General features: G+C 38.6%; 1 protein-coding gene and 1 long non-coding RNA gene across 2 annotated transcripts in view; one reads left to right on the top strand and one right to left on the bottom strand.

The window, feature by feature from the left end:
• PTPRM (protein tyrosine phosphatase, receptor type M) overlaps positions 1 to 22,064 on the top strand; it is a 737,127-nt gene that overhangs the window by 47,563 nt on the left and 667,500 nt on the right. The gene's annotated exons all lie outside the window — the stretch shown is intronic.
• The window catches only part of LOC111743782, a 9,350-nt gene continuing 4,082 nt past the window's right edge, over positions 16,797 to 22,064 (bottom strand). Inside the window, exon 3 of the long non-coding RNA XR_002781876.1 lies at positions 16,797 to 16,883. This is a non-coding gene — a long non-coding RNA (uncharacterized LOC111743782). The remainder of the gene's footprint in view (positions 16,884 to 22,064) is intronic.

Below are 22,064 nucleotides of genomic sequence, written 5' to 3'. Positions count from 1 at the left end.
CCACTGTAAGATTTGGGATGCATGTGATTCTGTTTTAGGTAGGGGTTGGGAATGCAGTGAAAGAAGGTGCACACAGGGAAAGGGGGTGGGGAAGTGCAGACCAAGGGCAGATGGGCCTTCAGGCAGACCAGCATTAGGAAGAGCACAGATAAATGGGAGCACTCTCTAGAAAGGCTTTGTTAGCTCCCCTACCCCAAAATATAGGGACCTCCCTTTAAAAGATCTCTGTGCTTCCCTGATAAATAAACTTCCATATGTTGCTTATTTGGGGAGCAGGAAGTAGTTTGAGATGATATGATCTTCTTAGAGTCAACCTTTATTCTTAAAGCTTTATCCCTTTATTTCACTAGTGTTATAAAAATGCAGTTTATGAAAGACCTCACATATATACCAGAAAAGTACCTGTCCTTAAGAAGCTTCTACTTAATTAAGTTTTTATAGCACACACTAAAAATCACCATTGCTAGGACCACACCATAACCAAAATGGAGAAGAGACTCGACGGTCTCTCAGAGCTGTCAAGGCAGGCATTTTAAAGAGGAGGTCTCTGGTCTCTTTGGCTTTAGGAAGGTCAGCTGAGTTTTGTGGGGAAGGTGAGAAAGGGGAAGGTTGTCTTCAGGGCAGCAAGAAATTTTCTGGCAGTGCATTTCCGTCAGGAATGGGCTTGTTTCCCAATATGTCATGTGGGATGTAGTAATAGGTTTTACATGAGAAAAAAAAAGTTGATTGTTGTTGTGGTAAAGCTGTGCTTGAAACTTGAGGTTAAACAGAGCTCAACAGGTTTCTTTGTTGAAGGTCAAGTTTGTGATGGTTTGCAGAATATCCTAAATGTACTCACCCAGGGAGCCCCTTGACTGGCTGGTGCCTTTTGGGACATACTTGGGAATGTGCTGGAGTAACAGGGTAACAAGTGCTGCCCCTGGCAGGCTGGTGGGCCCTTCTGTTGTGTGTGTGGAGGGGAGTGAGCGTTAGGGGCCTTTCTCAAGTCAGATGTATGCTTCAATGAAACAGGGAGACAAAAGAAGAAAGATTTTTATCTAACCAAAAATAGCAAAGTTTTGGACTAGAGACAGAAGTCACGTCAGTATTTGCATCTTGCCACTTCAATGTAGGGGAGCCTTTGCAGAAGTATAGGCTCCTTTGACCTGAGGAGCCATCTCTGTCACTTCAGAGGCAGTAGGGAAGAATGCAGAAGGGCTTTGCCTGCCATTTCCGGTGGCAGCAGCAGGAGGAGGAAGGGGATGGTGCCGATTTGATTCTCTCTTCCCCGAGGGGCTCTTGAGCAAGCCTTCTCTCCTTCCTTGTAAGAGACTTCATGAAACCCAGACGGCTGTGTAGGAACACTGCTTGTGATTCAGACAGCATAGTAACGCCCTTCTGCAGACACCAGATATTACAGACTTGACTCTAAGTAATTTATCCAAAACCTTAGGGATTACTTGTTGATTTCTTTTGGTTGTTGAGACTCAGCTGAGTTTAGAGGCTTTGGTTCTGGTTCTCTGCAGAGAGAGTTCCTCTGCAGAGCTTTGTGTCCATTCAGTAGGTTCCAACCCAGATACTAGATGGGTGGCTGGTGCCAGCACCTTCCTCCTTCTGTGGCCTCTTTTCCCCTTTTTTTCTGTCCCAGGGCTAGCTTCGTAGAGGACACCTCCAGGGCTGGCAGACAGTTTATGCTTGGAAGTAAGCATGGCTGTCAGAGTCTCCTCCTGTTTCCCTTCTTAACTGCCCTCCCAGTAGAGCCAAGCTACTAGTACTACTAGTAGCCTCTAGGGAGAGGACTTATGGCTGGCCTAAGAAGACCTGCCTGTTTGCATCATTCACAAGGCCAGGTTGATCCTGGTGCCTCTCATCGGTCTGGCCTGCTTTCCTGGACAGTATCTAAGATGTGGGTTTCTTAGTGCTTCCACGTAGTAGCGGCTGTGCTGTGCTGGGTCATTTGACATTGTTCTCACCATCAGCACCTCTTTGATCAAAAGAAGTGCAGAGAGGGAAGTTTCTTATTCACAAAAAGCATAAGGGAATTTGAAACAATATATTTGAGTAGATACCTTAGAAATAGAGTTCATAGCTGATTGGAGTTCTTTCCAGACAAAATATCTAAGGATCTGTATGGCATTATAGTATGGCACATTTGAAAAGCACCTAATGCATGTCAGTGGATATGTGGACATCGTGATTCTGACAATGGGATCTTCTAAGGGGATTTTATAGTTTTCAGGTGAATTTGGAAAGAGAAATTTAGGAAGCTTGAGGTGATGAGACAGACATTTTTATTTGTAGGTCGAATAATCAAAATCCTCCTCAACTTTAAATTCCTTACTTAAATGTCATTTCTCTGAAGCCTCCCCAGATTCTTCCTGACTAGAGCTAATGTTGCCTTACTTGATGGTCTTCTAGTACCCAGAATATATGATCATTATACAGTACAGAGCTTACTGTTACTTGTTTAAATTACTTCCTCCTGTATTAACATGTAAGCTCTTCGAAGGCACGACCTCTCCTTTTGCATTCTATTTCCCTGGAGCAAAATTACATACTCAATAAAGATTTATTAAATTGAATTAAAATATATCAGATAGTGTTTCTCTTTCTGTTTTGGGGGAAAACATAGTTTTCCTGAGTAAATTTAGAAGTTATTTGCTTAAATAAAAAAACATAAGCCTTAATTTAAAAGCTAATTTTAAAGAGAGTTTGCATCAACCTCAAACACTGGGGATACATGTAAATGTGTGTGTGTGTGTGTGTGTGTGTGTATGTGTGTGTGTGTGTGTGTTTTCTTCTAAGCCTTTCGTGAGAGGACAATAATTGTTAGCCACATGAGTTTGTGTGGCGGAATGTCTGGGAAGTGGCAGGGTTAGGAATGCTGCATCGTTGAATACATTGTGAACATTTCTGGTTTCAATTTGGTTTACCTACTCTTAGTCTGGAAGATCTGGAATGCCGCCCTGGACTTTCCGTTCTGTGTGAATTGGCTCTGAGGAGGAGGAATGCTAGAAGTAGTTGTTGGAATTATGAGCTTCAGGGCCTGGGAGAGAAGTAAATGGACTTGAATCTGTTCTCTAAGATGTTGCCTTGTCTCTGACTTGATGACAGCCACATATTGGAAATATTCTTCCACTGTTAATAAAAATGTTTTATTTTAACACGCAACTTATGAATAATGTAGCCCCAAATCCTGAAACAAAACAACCCTCCCCGCCAAAAACAAAAAAACAAAACCCACAAAAACTTTTCTAGAAGTGATTACCTAATAGTGTATATTTCCTAGACAGTTGAATAAAACACTACGATAAAGAAAATGTTGTCTTTCCTTCCCCGAGGGAAATGAGGTGGGTTAACAAGCTTAAATGTGTAAAAGTATCTCAGTCCAGTATTTTCATGCCACTTTCTTTCCCTTCCTTCTTCTCATTATGGCTCCTTTCCTTTTTTTCTGATTTATTGATTATTTATTCTACTTGAATAATACGTTTTTTAAAATTTATTTATTCCTCTTGCTTTCACTCTGACTTAACACACTTTGGAACTTCTGTTTAATGTATTAATAAAATTAGCTTAGTAAGAACTATAATCTAAATCGTAATACCTAGAACTGAGAGAACAAATTGTTATTGTGCCTAGAGAGTTGTTGTTTTTTGCTTTTGATTATAGTTCTCAAGCTCTGAGACCTGAAAACAAGTCCTCTTCACAGATACCTGCCCTGAGCACCATGCCCAAGCATAGACCTTCACTCTTTTTCTGTATGGCACATTGGACAGCAAAGAGTCAACAGGATAGGACTGGCTAGCTGAGAGAAGGCACATTTCTCAACAGAAAGAGCAATGTTCAGTGACAAGGATAATACAATGTAACTAATGACAATTATATCTCTTTAGCTCCAGAAGTTTGTTTGCCTTCTTAGTTATTTCAGTTTGGCCTAATGTTCAAATTAGTTAGCCAGATTGAAATGAGTTAATGAGAGAAGAGTCCCCAAATGTGGTAAACCAGATTAGGATTAAAAATATATCTTGAATAAAGAGGTGATCTTATTAAATATGAAATCTTTGTAGTTAATATTTTATTGAGAAAAATCTCAAGATTTTTACTAGAGTGCTTCTGAATCTTCCAGTCTGGAATAATAAGCACTCACAACATATTTTCACTGCCCATAATAACAAAGCTAGAAAGTACCCTTCTATGGTAAAATATTATGTTGTTAGAAGCAAACCCAACATTAAAAGGTATAAAAGAAAAAGGAAATTGTAATGTATGTTTCCTTGTTGACCTATAGAATACTTGGAAGTAAAAAAACAAAAACAAAAGTAATTGTTCTGACATGATTTCAAGATGCTCTCTTTTCAAGTTGATATGTATGGCCTTCCAAAGGATGTCCTCTAACTGTCGGTTGGCCCTAATCTAAGCCATCCTTAAAATACCAGTCGAGAATAGAGGGTATACGTTTGGGGAAAATAATGTTCCATTGTCATAGGAAATACAGTGGCTCTTTAATTTAGGGAGATTTGCACAGGAAAAGGTATTATTAAAATAGACAATGTGTCATCAATGCTGTTTAAGTCAAGATCCTAATAGGTACCAACTGTTTTTCACTATACAACAGAAGTAATGACTGGCAGCAAAAACTTCTTTCATGGAGAGTGATTCCTAGGTAGGAGTTGGAGAAGAGCTTGGTTAGCAAAAAGAGAGGTCAATATTCATAAAATGTAGGAATATAACTTGGGATAGTCATCACTGGTGGTTCACTTCGTCATCTTGCTCCAGAGTTTTTTTGTGAAGAAACTAGTGTCTTGGTGACTGCACATGTGTGTTGTGGGTCCTGGTCATGGTGGGGAAAGTATTGGAGATTGTAGAGCATTTGAAAGAACTTGCTTTAATGCACTGAGTTTCTGAAGTGTCATCTACTGGAGAAGATGGTCTGCCTAATCCTGGCTGGTTCTCAGAAGTTTTACAAGCATGTAAATTACCAAAGCTAAAAACCAAACCAACCAAAAAATACTTAAAAGAAAAAAAATCCAAAAATAAATCTCAAAGGACTCCATGTCTACTATTTTTCAAAAGCAAATAATAAGAATTTCAGTTCTGTACCATCTTTCTTCATTCTTCTTTTCATACTTTGGTATAACCTTTGATTTGAGTTCAAAACTAAATGTTTTGTGTCAGCTTAAAAAAAAACAACAACCCGGGACTGTTGTTTTGAATCACCTTAAAAAAAAAAAAAAAACTCGTTAAAAGCCTCACTATGATCAGACTTAACCCCGTGACATTTTAGATGTTTGCTATACAAAATACAGTAGCTGGCTAACCAGCTCCATAGCCCTTGTTAAGCTTTTTCCATTCTACAAAGGCAATAGCTCTGAAATACAGAGGTGATTGCATTAAATCCTTGGCTGGCAATTTTGTGTGGGGTTGGGTATTGAAATGCGGCAAAGCACATAATGAAGGCATATGTTTACCTATAATTCTTTTTACCTTGGGAGAAGGATTAAATAGGAACAGTTTGGTTGTTGTCAAATTCTTAACAGTTGCATTCAAGCATGAAACAGTCCCTCGGCTCTCTCGGAGGATTTACTTAGCAGTTTGAATAGAGAGGTCTTTACTGCTAATGGAACTGAGATGGCAGGCTTAAGCAATAGGGTGCTTTATAGCCTCTTTAGCCACTTGAGAAGATGTAACATCAAATAGCTGAAACCGGCCTGGTCTCCATTGGTGTCTAAGAAGTTGTGCGAAGATTGATGAATAAATAATTCAGGGTTGTATGAATGTTTGGATGCCAAAAGTGTGGAGAGTATCTAAAAGCTTGATTCATGGAAGGTTTAGTTCTGAGAGAAACTCTGGAGCGCCTTCCTGAGCTTGGCCCTACAGAACATTTACAAAGGATGACATTTTCTAAGAAAAAGAATTTTTCACTTGGGATTGACTGAGCTTGTAATGCAACATTTCACTAGGGACTCCAGTCCTGGAAAAGTGTTATTCATTTAAAAAAAAAAAAAGGATATTTTATATTCAGTATAAATGGTTGGCGGTTATTGCTTGTGTGTGTATGCCTGTGTGTGTGTGTGTGTGTGTGTGTGTGTGTGTGTGTGTGTGTGTGCATGCTTTAAATACAGGATGGTAATGATTACTTAGCGTCTTAAGTAGCCGTTTAAGTGCTATACTATTTAACAGTAAGACTGTTAAGTGCTATACTATTTAACAGTAAGACTTTCCCATCTCTTCAACCAGTAAGAAAATACTGGTTGAAGAGATGGGAAAGAAGCCTTCACTGTCTGTCTGGTAGAAGGTGGTTGAAGTTTCTGCTTCACACTCTTTGGTCAGTCTGTCTGAATCATGGCAGAGACATTTCCCAGATGTGTTCTCTAATGAGCAGGTGGGCAAACAGTTCTTGGGGGCCCACTGCATGCATGGGTTGTCACAAAGTTTTTGACTTTCTTGACGTAGAGTAGGACTGTACCTCCTTGTCCATGTGAACGCACACGGTCATATGACTTGCTTTGGCCAATTAAATGTCACTTCTGGGCAGAAGCATTAAGAGCCAATGCATGTTTCACCACATCCTGTGCCCGCTGCCATGGCCACTTGTGATATTTTGGCCCCAGGGTGAGGATTACTTGGAAAAGAGCCCCCAGCTGCCTGCGGTGGGCATGGAGTATGAGTGAGAAGTGATATATTCCTTGATATTTTGTGATTGTTACTGCAGCATAATAGCCTACCCTGACTGATATACCCATAAGGTGTTAGATTCTTCTTGAGAAAAAGAAACATATTCAGGAGGTGCAGTAGTATTTCATTGCTTTAGGCTGAGTAGAGCAGTTCCTGTGCTGACTTGGTGAAGGGTAGACAAACCTATGGCTCCTCATGTAGGACAGCTTCACTGGGAGACTGGCCTTTCTCTTTAGTTTCTTTTCTTTTTCTCTCATAGGTCACCTCCAATATTCTTTCTGTTTTTACCTCTTCCAACTGTGTTTATCCTCTGGATGGTTTCTTGGCAAGAATTCTCAATTCTGTCTCAACCCTAAAGTGGAAAGCGACTTCTCTCCTCTAGATACCTGATCCTAAATGATGGGATCCTCTTAACCTGCCACAGACAAAAGACAACTGTGTCTCAAAGTGGACGAAAGTGATCACTGTAATTGTCTAGCAGTGAGATTTATATACTTTCACAGGGCCAGAGCTGTTGGCAGAGTCACATTCTAGACCTGTTTTCCTTAGGGTACATCTCAGTGCTTTATAAATTCTGCTTTTCACAAAAGTTCTTCACTCTTCACAAAACTTTGAGAAGTTAGTGATGTAATATGCATTTTATAGATGGGAAATTGAGGCTTAGCAGAGGAGATAATGTACTCAGATTATTAGCCATTACGTTTGGTTCATCCAGCTTCGAAGTATCCTCTGATTTCAAAACAGACTCTCTTTATACTGCATTGTCACATGATTTTTGAGTATAACTAGACATAGTTTAAAGAGTCAGATATTTGAAACAGTATGCCAGTTCAAATAAATAACAACAATAATAATAATAATAATAATAGAACAACAATAAGATAATTATAGCAGCTACAACTTGCATAGTACTTACTACATGCTGCACTGTTCAGGTGCCTTAAATAGAGGTAAAGAAACTTGCCTAAGGTCACACAGCTAATAATTGGTGAACTGAAATATGAACCCAGGTTCTAAGCTCTTTGCTCTAAAGAACTATAATTTGACTGTAGAATGAAGATGAGAGAATATTCTTGAATTGAATTTTTATAAATAACTCATGGCCTGCATTTCCTGAAATATGTAAGTTATGTATACATTGTTGCTTTACCTTTTAAGCTTGCAGCTGCTGCCTCCACCTTCGTACACGCCTCTTATTATTGCAGCCTGTGGTAAGGGTCAGGCCTCTCATACAGGAAGGACCGATACTGGGCTCTCTATGGTCTGGGCCAGGTTCCCTGGTTTATCGATTTTGTCTTTCAAAAAGAGCTGTCAAAGAAATGTGGCCATTTTTCGCAGCATGAAAACAATTCGAGGAAAAGACCTGGTGAACTGTCTGGGGACCATGCCTGAGATTTATCAGTCTTCCAGAGGTGCTGTCGTGTGGAACCTTAAGAAGCATAAATGTAACAGAGACAGGCCTGGATGACAAGTCCCCTCTGGGCTGCACTGTGGCAGAACTCCAGATTAATAGGGTGGTTACGGAGAGTCAAGCTCCAAGATGGGCTGGCAGCCCTCTTGCGGCTTTGAGAGGTGGTCAGTGAGGTGGGGACAGGAGCAAAGAGCAGGCCAGCCATGTCAGCTTCAGTACTGAGGAGGACAGAGAGCTCCCTGCTATGGGTGAGGCTCTCCGAGGAATGGCGGGGGAAGCTGGACTCCTAATCTGAGAGCAGAGGGTTAAACACTTGACGAGGCCTGGCTTTGTGTGTGTATGTGTCTATGTTGAGGGAGAGAGAAAGAACAAAAAATAGGGTTGTTGAAACAAGCCCAAATTCGGCCAAGTTCTCCGCTGAACCCATAATCCCTCCATGATATTTTTTCCAGGCATAAGAGGAAAAATCATTTTCTAAGACTTTCCATTTCTGATTTTTTTGTGATTCTGGGCAGTCACTTGCATAAAATTTTTATTATACTTTTTTTTATTTTTAAATCCTCAGTATGTTAACTTTCCTTATTTTAATGCTATTTAAATTTCTGGAAGTTATAGTTCTACTTTTCTTTTTGATATAAGGTGATTTTTTTGTTGGGGCAATATTTTACCATTTGGTTACTTAAAATGATTTTGTTGTTAGTATAAATCTTACCTTTATTTGAAAAATGTATATTTGTTCTTTGTCAAAGAACACTTTAAGGTTTTAATCCTTTTTCTGATTATGTGAGTTCTGTATTGCCATTGTAGGAAAAATTAAAAAATCCCAGAAAGTATCAAAAAGAAAATAAAATATAATCCAATGACTCAAAGAAGCACTGCTAACAATTTGTTATATTCTTCCAGTTTTCCATGTATGTATGTATATATGCATTATACATGTGTATTTCTGTGTATAATAATGAATATGCTATATATACAGTTTTTACAGCTTGCCTTTTTCAGTGACCGAGATTATTATTTTTCCATGCTGAAAAATAATCTTGGAAAATATGATTTTAATAGCTACATATAATTTAATATTAGTCCATAATTTATATATTCTTACTTTTTGCAGTGTTGGGCATTTAGGTTGTTAGCAATCTTTCACTGTTAATAGTGCCACATTGAATGTCTTCATTTCCATGTTTTTATAAGGCTTAATAGTTTAGGTGAGAGATGATTAAGGCCTAGAGTCATAAAAATAACTCCTATTCATAAGCCCCTTCCACGTGAAAGGCTCTGGACCATTTATGCACCCCGAGAACAACCATGTGAGGTGAATAACATTTCCCTCCTCAAAGAAACAGTCTGGTGCCTACTGCTGGTAGGCCAAGGAGCTGGAATGGGAACCCCGGACTTTCTGAATCAAGCCCCAGCTCTTCGCCGCTCCTGTGTTCCAGCGTGGGCACCTATAAGAGAATGCTGAGACCAAACTGTGAGAAGATTGTTGAAAGTTGTATGGGAAAAAGCTATTATGATTAAACAAAACCTGCCAATACTGGTGGATCTGAAATCAGAGCAGACCTGATTATACTGAAAACTATCATACAAGCCTCCCCTCCTCAGCTTCTGGCATTTTAAGTTTAAAAAATAAAGTATCGAGTGATTAGTCTAAGGCCACACAACTAATTATTCATAGCTGTGAGTGGGCCATAACACCTACAGTTGGTCTTCCATGTTCTATTCTTCCACTGTACTATACTCTACAGGAGGTCCTAATTCTTTATTCATAATGAGCTCAGATTATATCTTTAAAGGGGCTTCTCCCCAGGTTACCTAGTTTGAAATCAGTCATTTTCTCCTGAAGTACAAGGGTGGTGGTGCTGTAGACTGGCTAGATTTTTTCCTGTCTGTGTGGCCTAGGCAACTTACTTAATTTCTCTGTGCCTCAGTTTCTTCTTCAGTAAAATGGAAAAAACAAAGGTATCTGCCACACGGGGATGTGAAGACGACTCTAGTGAGTGTATGTAGGCAAGGCTTCTAGAACAGTGCTTGGCGCATAGTGAATACTGGGTGCGTGTGAGAGGCTACTGTCTGAGGAACCAGGCATGGTGCCTTTGTCAGTTCCTTCCTTCAGCTAAGAATTTCAGGGACCTTGAAGGAATCATTTTTTGCCCCTAACAAAATTTATAGAAATTCTGTAAGGTCTTGAAATACACTTATAGTTGTCATCGAGAGTATATATTTAAAGAGAGTAATAAGATGAAAGTGTTTGTGAAAAAAGCTTTTAAAAGGTAAGAAAACTCCAAGTTCAAATATCTTTTTAAGCAGGCACTTCAAATGTCATTTCGAATGTGTTTCTTTTGTTTCCTGATATGAAAGTTGTTGAAAAAAAACCAAAACAGCACAACCTAATAGCATATCCAGACATTTCCTATTTGATTTCACCTACCAGTAATTTTCCAGCTCTTATCATACTGAATTCAAATAGATGTTTTAAAAGTCTAGTTTCCCACACTGTTTGAACCAGTTTGCTATTTTGGGCTCAAAAATAAAGAAGTAATATGGCCTAATTCTTGCCTTATGGTGAATTTATATTGTGAGATAAGATAATAGAAAATAAAGCTTCCATTAGAACGTCTCTATGCCTTCTTGAATGAAAACACTAGCAAAGAATAGTGGGGTGGGGATCAAGATGCACTTATTCTATCTTTGTCGGTCACTGGTGAAGTCATAATAAGACTAGTAATAGTGGTCAATGTGTGACATTGGCAGTCACAGGCCTGGATTTGAAACCTGGGTCCACAATGTGCAGATGAGTGACCTGGAATAGATCACTCCTACGTCTCCCAGCTCCGTTTTCCTGTAAAATAGAATACTTCCTCCTGTGAGCATTGAATGAGTTAATTAACATCTATGCAAGCATCTAACGCAAGGCTTCTGTGATTTTGCACCTTTTCGTCTGATGATGTTGTTCACCTGGGAAAGGAGAGCGATCACCAGAACTTAAGTCTTCAAACCAGAACTGTGTTCTAGGTTTGTTATTTTCTTGCAGTATCCAGCCAGGTGATATGACATAGGAATAGAGTGAAGTCTGTGAGATTAGTATTGGACTTTGGCAAAGATTATTGTCCCCACCCCCACATAAAAGGGCTTCATGATCTTAGGACTTCAGCAGGGTCCATACAGATTTTAAGCAGAGAAAACATTTTTCATTTCACAATCTTATAAATAGTTACCTAAAAACTGCTATCAGAAACCTTAGCTGTCAACCTGGAGGTGGATGACCAGAAGAACATGTTGGGGGAAAATAAAATTTGTGTGGAGAATAAAAGGGAGCATACAGGTAAATTTTACAAATATAGCCTCCCTACCCCACCCCCACACTGTAATGAAGTTAGTGGCTTCATGAACATGAGGGGCCTGCTGGTCATGAAGTTGTGAGTTGTACAATCCCAGCAACCTCGGTCAGGGTCTAAGTCCAACCTGTTACTCCAGGTTTAATACAGGTTTCATGTCTGGGTTGTAGTTATGAGGTGTCGACACGCTCTTATGCTCTCTTATCTGATCATTGCTCCCATTGGAATCAATCATACCTGGCTGTCCCTCACTTGGACACCAGACCTTGGCCTCATTACCCTAGGCTTAGTGTTCTTCCTCTCTGAGAGGGATTTCCTTGGTCTCCTCCTTTTCTTAAAGCTCTTGATGACTCATACTAAAATAGTGGTGGAATTAGAATACCTTCTGAAAGCTTTTGCCTCCACCCCATGCTGTTTCTACTCACCTCCTGACCCCACTGACTTGCACAATCAGCCACCCTCTTCTCATTCTGGAAAGGACAGTTTTTCATTTTCATTTTTGTCCACTAAGCACCACAGGCCTTTTGGGCCTCAGATGTCGGCCATTCCCTTGTCCATCAGGGTGACAGCTCCCTCCCTTGAGGGCCTGATTGAGCCCAGAATACAAGCAGAGAAATGGTTTACTCTTTACAAACTGATCCTGTGTGCTGCTGTTGGCCTCCCAGCCTGTTGGAGTGAGATCCAGAGCACCAGCCCATTTATTGAGTGATAGACTTTATCCAAGTTTTTCAAGGCTGGACTCTATCTCAGGGTACCGTGGAAGAGTGCTTTTGGGATATAGAATGCCCAGGGACCTGGGGGAATGCTTGGTTCTTTCCAGCAAGTAGTTAGGTAGCACCTGTTCCCTCCTGGGCTCTGTGCTGGGTCTGAAGGGAATATGAAGATGAATATGGGTGGGTACCAAGTGGGCAATGCTTACATTAAATGACATTTAAACATTTCAGATGGGGAGTTTTTGTTGTAGGGAATAGAAATGAACTTTAATCCAGTTATTTTCCCTCTAAAAGGAGTAGAAAGGAAACCAACAGTACAGGTTAATTAGGAATCAGGTTGTTTGTGGCATGCTAAAGTGAGCAGAGCTCCATTTATTCCAAATGAAAGGCCTTGTGCAGATGGAAATTTTGGATGTGTAGCTCCCCTGGGACCTCTATTTGGAAACAAAAAACTCATCTTATTTTTTTTCTAAAAGAATTTGAAGAATTTTCAAATGGCCATATAACAGATATGCTAAATATATTTAATATATATTTCAATAATAGTAGAAAATATATATATGTCAAGATACATATTCTATGAGCCACTAATTAAGTTTCTGTATACCAAACTACATTTTTGTAAGTGTCTGAAGCATTCACTATTTTTCACTTTAATATCAAAACATTAAAATAATTCAGAAACAAAATATGTTAAGTAATTTAATGGTTCTACTTAACATTAATGCAACTGCTATAATGTATTTCCATTATTCTCTAGTGTGCTATAGTTGTATGATAGTTATTATTTTTGAAATGAGAGTTGAAAAAGACTATAGCTTTCTGAACATTGCAAATATACAAAACTTGATTGTAGATCAGACATTTTTATTCCATCTTATTTAAAAGAATGAAACATTTAAATCACTGTAATGATATGTCAAAACCATTAGTTGGCATTTTAAGAGTCGCTTAAAGAATGTATTTTAATTTGAAGCAAATGGAAACTAAATTAGAATTTATTTCCATCTTCTATCTTTTTTTTACCATATTCAAAATAAAAAACTTTCTTATTTTAAATTCTAGTTTTGTTTGTGACTGTTAATAATGTAATTATTTAACAAATAGTTGGATCCCACTCTGTGTCTGGCACCAATCTAAATGCTAGCAGTGATAAATTGACATGAAGCCATGTCTTCAGGGAGCTCCCATTTATTATGTTTACTTTTATGCACTAGGTACCAGGATATGAGCTTTCTGTGCATGAGCTACTTTAATTCTTATATCAGCCCAAAGAAGAAGGCATTGTCTAAATTTAAGGAAGCTGTGGCTTTAGTGTGGTTTACAGTTGCAAGCCTTGTAAGTGACTGGCTAGATTTTCCAGTCCATCTCTGTTTATTCCAGTGCTAGTTTCATGGCCACTGCCACTGTTGAAAAACTCCTTTTGAATCATTGAGTTAGTGTCAATGAGAAACTGGCCTGGAACCATTTAAATCTGGCTTTAGGAACTTGGCTCAAAAATGGTGGTAGACTAGGGACTCTGGGTGATAATGATGTGACCAGTTTAACAAATGTACTACCCTGGTGGGAGATGTTGATATGGGGGAGGCTGTCCTTGTTTGGAGGCAGGGGGAACATGGGAAATCTCTGTACCTCCCCCTTGATTTTGCTGTGAAACTGAAACTGCTCTAAAAAAATGAAAGTCTTTTTAAAAAATGGCACAGACACATGGAAGCAACCTCATCCATCAAGATGGGGATGCCAACCACATCCTGCGAGGAAGATTTAAAAGGATTATTTAACTAGGGGCAATGGGTAGAAGGTTCTGGGAGGCAAGTTCTTGGTCAATATAAGGGAGAGCCGTCCAATCTCCTCAGGAAGAATGGATTGCCTCATTAGTGGCAAGTGGTGACAGATATATCTGGGAGTTTGTACCTTTTGACTACTTTCTTCTAATTCTCCCTGTTCTCTCCCCTCCTCCTCTGGTAACCACAAGTCTGATCTCTTTTTTCTTTTTCTTTGTTTTTTTTTTTTTTTATATTTCACATAAAACTGAGATCATACAGTATTTGCCTTTTTCTGTCTGATGTATTTCATTCTTAGCATAATGCCCTCAAGGTCCATCCATGTTGTTGCAAATGGCAGTATTTCCTCTTTTTTATGGCCGAATAGTAAATATTCCATTGTGTATATTTGTATACCATAACTTCTTTATCTATTTATCCATTGAAAGACCCTTAAGTTGTTTCCGTGTCCTTACTATTGTACTCAACACTACTGTGAACATGAGGGTACTGATATCTTTTTGAGTTAGTGTTTTTGTTTCCTTCAGATATATTCCCAGAAGTGGACTTGCTGGATCATAATCTATTTTTTTTTTTAATTTTTGAGGATCCTCTATACTGTTTTCCATAGTGGCTGTACCAAATGAATTGTTTAATTAATATAATAGGTGATCCATTTTTGGGGTAGCAGTGGTGGTGGTGTAGCATAGATCACAGATGTGCAAAATACCTTTTTTGAGGAGAGTATATGGAATGTTTTCAGAACCGAAAGACCAAGGTGGGTGTAACAATGAGAGTAAAAGGAGAATTGTATTAGAAAAAAATGGGGACAAATGGGGGCCAGAAATGGGAGTCTGCTGAACTGTATGAAGGATCCTAAGTGACATTGGAAACCATTTTAGCCTAGAGCAACACAGGGTAGAAGGATTATATCTATGATCTAAATGTGCACTCACATACACAATATTTTAAGGATCACGTGGGCCATGAAGAGAATAGATTTAAAGTGTGGATAGAGAGGGGCAAGGGTGGATGGTGGTAGGTGGGTTCACAGACTATTAAAATATTCCACGTGAATGACAGTGGGCAATGAGGAGATACTAGGGAGCTAACATCAGTAAGACTTGATGATAGATTGGATAATGTGGGTGAGGGAAAGGGGAGTATACAGGTGGAGGGTGATGCCATGTACTTATCTGGGGAACACTGAACATATGGAATTTGAGGTGCAGAGACAGCCACTCTGAGCTGGAGAGGTCAGAAGATGGAAGCTGGGGGAGGAAGAAATTGTCAGGGGAGCAAGAAAAGTGTTAGAAGAGGACTAGGGATGAGACACTTGATACTGAATGCCTGGTGGAAGAGGACGACCAAGAAATGGGAGCCTAAGAAAGCAAGAGTGTTTCAAGGCAGTGAAGTGGTCAAGACCAGATGGAAGATGAGGCCTGAGAAGAATAGCCTTCGATTCCCTGGCCTGGAGATCACTGGGGCTTTAGTGAGAGCACTTCATGTGTAACGATGTAGGCTGCAGTCAGCTAGAGGGCAAGGGACAGAGAGAGCGATTACAGATAGCTCTCCTGAGAAACTGGGTTATGAAGGGAGCAGAGAAGTGGGACAGTCACTCCAAGGAAGTGTGGAAGGGAAGTTTTGAAACATTTTTTTAAAAAATGTAGTAGACTTTTAGCCTATTTGCTGATTTATTTTAGAATTTCTTGTGAGGGAAATAAAAAAAAAATGGAGTAATCTTTAAAAATTTCATCTTTGTTATTTTCAAATATTTTCTATCATGAACTCTGAAGAAATCCATGGCCAATGTCTGACACAAGCGAGCCCTTGTGAAGGGACATTTTGAAGACCAATGTTTGTTTTTCTCTCCTTGAGATAAGATAAACACGCCATTAATACTACGTTTTGCCTTGTTATCTAAGAAGGGGAGGATGGTTCCAGATGGATATTATAGTATTAATATGAGCCAGTGATTTTGTTCTAGGGGCTTGAGGTTAGCTCACTTTACGTGCTGTGTGAACGTGAGAGCCTGTGTTCAGGATCTGATTTTCCTCTTTAATTGAGTTTCACATTAAATTTGGGAGCCTCGAGGACTATCATTCAGAACCATTTTCCCTCAGACTGATTTGCTTTTCTGGTCTGCAAATCTATGTCCTGTTTCATTTAAAACAAATATAAGTCTTTAATTAAGAAGGTTTTAAAGTCATGAGATTACAAAGTAATCTTGAATCCAATCCTCTGGAATTTTAACCAAATCACCCAATATCTGTAAGCTTAAAGAAGCCTTTCAGCTTTAAATTGAAATTGAATCACACGAGAAAATATTGCCTAGTCCTATCAAAACCTGTGTTAATTTCCTTCTTTGTTTTTACCCTTCCTTTCTTAAATAATCAATAAGCTTAATTTTCTACAGTAGTGATTCTCAACTTTAGTAACTGTGATAAGATATATTTCTTCCCATTAAATCGGTTGTAATGACACATTTGCATTCAAAATGAGAGGGAGTAAACACAGGCTGACTTTTATTTTCATAACATACAAGAGAATTTATTAGGGTGCTTCTGTGGATTACAGAGTACAGTTTGGGAGTTAGTTAATGGCCTAGAGATGTGGAACTATTTCCTATATAGACAGGTGGTTCCCCAATACTGCCTGCTCCCTTCCCCTGAGTCTGGGCTTTTCCTTTTGATTGTTCTAGTGCTACATATCCATCAGGGACAAGGCAGTAACATTAGCTATAGATGTTAATGAATATTTTTCCCAGATTTATTGATATATAATTGACAAATAAAAATTGTGTATATTTAAGATATACATATATAAGTGCATTATTAATATATGTACGCATTGTAAAATGATAACCATAATCTAATTAACACATTCATCACCTTGCTTCACATACCTTTTTTTTTGGTGAGAACTTATTTAAGATTTACTCTAAGCAAATTTCAAGTATACAGTACAGTATTATTAACCATAGCCATTATGCTGTACGTTAGATCTGTGGAACTTATCCATTCTGCATAACTGAAATTCAGTACCCTTTGACCAACAGCTCCCCACTTCCTCCACCCTCCAGCCCCTAGCAACCACGATTATACTCTCTGCTTCTATGAATTTGACTTTTTAAGATTCCGTATATAGGTGAGATCATGCAGTATTTGTCTTCTTTGTGCCTGGCTTATTTCATTCAGTATAATGTTCCCTAGGTTCTGGATGCAAATGAAATTTCATTGTCTGTGTATCTTGTGCTCATTATGCTTACTCAAGTTAAAGAAAATCACAAGGCTTAGATGTGTGAAGACACAAATAGTAAATGCTGGTTTATCAATTTCCAATGAGAATGTGATATAACATTCTGTGATGGGCATATCATACCCAGATCTAAACAATCTAAGGGGAAGCCAAGTTAGAAGGTTAGCTGCATGTAGAATCAACGTAAGGGAAGGATGTCAGTGGCCAGTCGTCAAGCCGTTGATCTAGTGTATCCCATTTCCACTGTAGCAACACAGCTAAGGCAAGAACCAGACCATGGTGTTTTCTGAATCAGTGACTATGCTATTTTTCTAGCAATGCTACTACTATACATTTTATATGCAAAGAATTGAAGTGATATCCTCATTTAGTAGATGAGGAAAGTGAGGCTCAGAGAGGTTGTGTAATTGTCCTAAAAGTTACACAGATAATAAGGGTCAGAATTAGAATTAGAGCTCATGTTTAATTTTGAAGGCTGTGTTTCTACTCGTTGTGCCATACTGTTAAGATTTGGATGACTCGCATATCTTCAGTGGCACAAACCACCTGCAAGGAACCTCAGTGCTGCAGCGCTAGATAGCCTTACAGTGAGCAGAGCATCTGGTTCACTTGGCTGAGAAAGGCTCCCTGGCTGCCACTGGGGGCCACATCTCTTCTAACTAGGGCTGTATAAAATTCTAGCCATCCACTGTGCCTGGAGTCTGGATAGAGTGAATGTGACAGCTGATAAATGATTTAAGGCAAATTATCTGGATGTAGGAATGGTATTTGGGAAGGAGTTGTGGAAATGAAATGAAGGAGAATTTTAATGGTCTCTCACCCAAGCTATGTGCTGTTTACTTTTAGAATTATCAAGACTGATTAGTACAGTGCTCTGAAAAGCTGTGAAAACATCTAAAAAAAATCAGTGATCGCCTCAGTGCCCTTAATAGTCTTATGTCAGCAATTAGCATTAACAGTCTTTCATTAATCCGTCGGATTTCTGATGCTGCACATCCTAGAGCAGGAGATAATAGAGAATTCTCAGGATTAGCCACCGATGCATCACACTACAGTATGTCATTATAGCAGTGGTGTTGAGACAGCACATGGAAGCAGAAAAACGCTAGAGCAATAATTCTCTAAGAGCAGCAGTGCATTCCTCTACTTCATTCGATTCAGGGTGCTATGTAACATGCGCACATTACTAAGCAGTAGTCTGTATCACAACTTCTTATACTCCTTAGAGGTAAGTGGGCCTTTCAGTTGTTATATTAATAAGACCTTGTTAAAAAATAAGACATTCCAAGTGCCCCCTGGGAAGAGGAATAAGGGTTCAGATTGTGCAACCATTCCTTGCTAAAATGGGTTTTCTTTCACATATTCCATTACTATATTATCTAATTTTAGCAGTGGTCTCCCATTCTTGTTCTTCCCCTAATTTATCTTTGGTTGATTCTGTATTAGAATTATTTAACAAATGTTCCAAATCTTTTCTGGTTTCCTCAAGTCCCCAAATATCTTTTCCTCCCTTTGGTCCTATCATTCTGCCTTCTATTTGGCTTCTTCATTCTTGTCAACACTCTCATCTTTCTTCACTTCGCTCAGAATTCCTCATGTCACCCATTCGTTTCTGCAGCTCAGTCTTTATCCAAGCTGAAAGGGGAGTGTGTGGGAGTTTGCTAGATCTTGTTTCAAATCCGACCTGCTCTGCATATCATCCTGGCAGAGTGACCAGCCACCACTCACCTAGAACTCTGGATTCTTCCATCCTTCTTTCCAAATGCTCCTGTATCTTTCTCATCTCAGTAAATGACAGTGCCTTTTGACTAGTTCTTAGGCCAAAGAACTTGGAGTCATCCTTGCTTTCTCTTTTTCTCACACTCACCATCAACCTGTTAGCAAATTTTGTTGATTCTACCTTCAGAATATTTCCAATCACCTTCTCTGCCATCATGTGGGTCTTGATTGGCATGATTCTTCTCAGGTGTTATTGCATTACTAATTGGCCTTCCTGCTTTCCACATTGCCCCATGATGGTCTATTTAGATACTTTCAACATATGAACAGATTATGGAACCTTCAATGGCTTACCTTTTCACTTAGTAAAATACAGGATCCTTGTCAAGGCCTCCAGGTGCTGCATGATCTGCCCCCAACACCTCTTGATTTCGCTTCCCTTAATCCTTTCTTCCGTCACATGTCCCTACAGTACATCATACACATCATACACTTCCTCCTTGAAGGCTTGTTCTTGCTGCTTTCTCTGGCTGGAATACACATCCCCAGTATCTCTTATGGCTTCCTTTATTTCCTTCAAGTCAAATGTCTCCTCACATTAAAATACCGACCTTTGTATTATACATTAAAATAACATATTTTCATTTTTATTATTTTTAATTTTTTAATTGTCTGTATTCTCCATAAGAATGTTCACTCCATAAAGAACAGGATTTTTTTCCCATTTTGTTCACCGCTACATCCATCCCCTCCTTCCCTCTCCTTGTTTCCCCTCTTCAATATGAGAAATGCAGACTTATGAAATAAAGTTCAAACTTCTTACCATAGCATCTGTCCTTCTCCACAATGCCCAGATCTCTGTTTAATGTAGGCTATGACAGTTAGTACCCTAGCTTACCTAACCCCTGGTTTGCCTTGACTGTGTCTTTGTTCCCATGGCTGTGAAGGTAGCACATAAGAAAAATTCTCTCTTCATTTTTACCTATTAAAGGCCTATTCCTTATCTTTAGTGTCCAACTCAATCGCCACCCTCAGAAAAATGTCTTAGATTCCTCCTAGTAAAACTATATTCTTCTATCCTCTGAATTTTGCTACTGCGTACATGGTAGCCAAAATCACATTTGGCTTCATATAAGTTATTTGTGAGCACTTTTCTCTTTGTCCTTGAAGGCTCCTTGATGATGGCTTTATTTTCATTTCATTTTTGATTATTGTATCCTTAGTTTTCACCTTGTATACTATGTTTGCCCAACTTACTTAGTGATAGAAATAGCTCTAAATTTGTATTTCAAATGGTCTCAATTATTATAGAAATTGTATGAATTAGTTACATGAACAAGAACATGCATATAATAAATCAGAATGTGTTATTTTAATATTAAATGTCTCTAAGATAATAAACAATGAATTATTAATGTACCACATAGGCGCACACTTATTTCATTTTTTGTTTTATAAATTGGTTACTAAATTGATCTTAATAAAGTCCTAATAGATTGCTTTTAAGATTTCAGAGGAAATAAATATTTTTACTTAACAAGAAATTATTAGCTAAAAAGAAAAAAAAAACTTTAAAATTTGCACTGAGTCCTCTAAAATTTTTTCATGTATTTAGAATGTATGCTCCAAATGTATTTAGAATGAGTATTTCATGCATGTTAGGGTTTTACATATTATTACAAAAGTTTAGAAACAGAAAAAAATGGACTTCTCTTCATTTTTAAATCAACATTTATTTTATATACCCATATTTAAAGTTCTGATTTTAATGGCTATGGCAATTTTATAATGCAGGGCCCAAATCTCATTTTGTTCCTATTTATCTTCCCATCAGATAAGTAGTACTTCATGATTTAATGCACTAGTATTTTGTCTAAAGTGCTCAGTGCAGTACTCTGTGCTTAATACATAGTAAGCACTCAATAAATGTTAGCTTTTATTACTCATAAAGAAGTGACCTTCCCTTTTCAGACTCCTTCTTGGCATTCAGCGTATATTACCTATGTTATGCTTATTTTTATATGTGTTTTCTAACTCTCACTATATTTTAAGATTGTAGATAATTTTGTACATTTTAGGAGATTAATAAATTATTTATTCACTGAATAAATAATGAATTTGTGAACATTCTTTTAAAATTTAAGTAGCTTTGATTATTTGATGTTCCATAACACTGAGCCCAAACATAGTGGAAACCCCTGAGCACAGACACATTAATGCCTAAATGATCCCAGAAAAGCCACTGGAGACAGGAGGAGCCCCTGGGGACTAACCAGAAGTCACATTGCCTGTCTACGGCTTCCTGGCTGAGGCAGTTTGACTAAATTAACAGGGGATATATTACAGTGTTCAGAGACCTCTAAGGCACTGTAAAACCCATAGAATGCCCACTTCAAGTGAATTTGATAGAGTTACCCATTTGGTTAAGATTAGTTACTGAGTTTATTTATGGTTAATGACTCACTTGGCTTCCATTTGTTAGAGAAAGGGAGGAAAAGCAATGGAGATTGTGCACAGCAAACAAGTGTATTTGTTTTTTGACTGTGTGGTCACAAAAAAGCCTTTCTAAAAGCATTTGCTTGGGTGCCTAACATTTAAGACAATAGTCGATCTTTGACACTTGGGACCTTGCTTGTAACATGTTCTATTTTCTATACTCATTAACCTTTGCAGGACTTGGAATACAGTAATCATTCAAGGAATATTTGGAGGGTTGGATGAGAAACTGGAGGCAACTGTATTCCAGGTAGAGGAGATAGCTCACTTGTTGGAATTGATGAACTTCTAAGCTTCATTTGGTTTTACCAAAGCTCTGTGTTTTCCTGAGGTTAAATCACTTTCGGATCAATGGATAGAATTGATTGTTACATCATCATTGTATCATTCTGTTTGCTTTCAAAACCAGGCTCTCTGTCATGATCATATTAATTTGTTTTATCCTCTTGATGATTCATAAATACTGTGTATCTCAGAATTGTGTCATTCTACTGGGTAGAATTGTGTCCCAGAATTGTGTCATTCTACTGGATAGTAGTAGGGCTTAATGGGCGTGTGCATCTTCTGGAGGTTCTTGCAGCCTCACAGAAGATGAGACTTGCTCACATCAGTCAGTACGGAAAATAGCTGTTACTTGCTGAGGGTAAAAGTTATATGTACAGCTGGGGAAATCCGAAGGATTTCAGAGAAGAAGTTTCATTTTGAACGAAGC

This window comes from Pteropus vampyrus, unplaced genomic scaffold (genome assembly GCF_000151845.1).
Source record: "Pteropus vampyrus isolate Shadow unplaced genomic scaffold, Pvam_2.0 Scaffold122, whole genome shotgun sequence".
Classification (NCBI taxonomy): domain Eukaryota; kingdom Metazoa; phylum Chordata; class Mammalia; order Chiroptera; family Pteropodidae; genus Pteropus; species Pteropus vampyrus.
The sequence above is the reverse complement of the archived record's forward strand: the minus strand, read 5'-3'. Positions and strand labels throughout refer to the sequence as shown.